This window comes from Pseudophryne corroboree, chromosome 1, assembly GCF_028390025.1.
Source record: "Pseudophryne corroboree isolate aPseCor3 chromosome 1, aPseCor3.hap2, whole genome shotgun sequence".
In the NCBI taxonomy this organism is placed as follows: Eukaryota; Metazoa; Chordata; class Amphibia; order Anura; family Myobatrachidae; genus Pseudophryne; species Pseudophryne corroboree.
Genome location: NC_086444.1, coordinates 1157743801 through 1157744925, shown reverse-complemented (window position 1 = coordinate 1157744925; position 1125 = coordinate 1157743801). Strand labels below are relative to the sequence as shown.

At 42.0% G+C, this 1125-nt stretch overlaps 1 pseudogene; it reads right to left on the bottom strand.

Moving 5' to 3' along the window:
- Nucleotides 1-238: 238 nt before the first annotated feature.
- LOC134948552 (5S ribosomal RNA) lies at nucleotides 239-357 on the bottom strand (annotated as a pseudogene).
- Nucleotides 358-1125: the final 768 nt, after the last annotated feature.

The following is a 1125-nucleotide window of genomic DNA, read 5'->3' as shown; positions in this document are numbered from 1 at the left end:
AAAGGGAGGAGGCAAATATGGATAATTTTTTACAAATTAAAGGCGAAAAAAATGGAAAGGCGAAAATATGTTTACTCCCTTTGTTATCAAAAATTAATTTGTTTCTGGATTGAAAAAGTGTTAATGGGAGTAAATATGCTCCATAGGGTTCAGCTATCCCATGTCAGAGTATCCAAGTTAAACAAAATGCCTGGGGGTGCACAGAGAGCTGGAAAGGCTCAAAAGGATGAGAATAAAATACCTACGGTACCTAGTATTCCCTGGTGGTCTCCCAACCGGGTACTGACCAGGCCCTGCAGTGTATGGCTTCCAAGATCAGACGAGGTTGGGCATACTCAGTGCGGTTTGACCGTAGGTGAGTAAATCTCCAGTTTGTGCAATCAATTCCAGTGTGTGGTTATTTCAGGCAAATATAATAATTGAGATGGTCTGACAGGGACTACCCCCCCAAAAAAAGGGAGATATGAGTGATACTGTGCAGTGAAAAAATACACCGTATTCTAATGGGTGTCTGTTACCCCCATATGGGAATCCTACCAGTAATTGCCCCTAAGGGTTGGTACCTCTACTGAATATTCCTATGGTTAGATATCACATCATATTACAACTATATATTCAAATTAACATAAGGAAAAGTAGAAAACGTTTCTCAAAAAATGACAAATGATGTATGTTGCACTAAGTATCAAAATATCATAACAATAAAAATTAATTTGAAAAAAGAGGGGTAGAGCAAATAACCCCTTGAAATAGGCACTTCTGATATTTGCAGCTACATGCCAATAATTAATCTATATAAAGGGTAAATATTACCCCCCACTGTGTCTCTGAGTTGTTAGGGCACGGTGGAAGAATAATTGTGCTGTGCCTATATAAGAGCCCCCCTTGGTGGAAATTGGAAATCCGATTATAATACAATTGTAATAATGTACCTCACTGGGTGTGCGGTTCAAACCTTAATGCCTTAATGCCTGCATGCATTGGTGGGCAGTGTGAGATCTAAGGTGTCCCGCAAGTGTGGGTAGAGGTTTCCAGCCAGGGAGAGTTCGAGCTGTGGAGCCGATGTCCGCGGTCCGTGCGACCGGAAGTTCGGGCGCCGGGACCGGAAGTTGACGTACGTTTCGC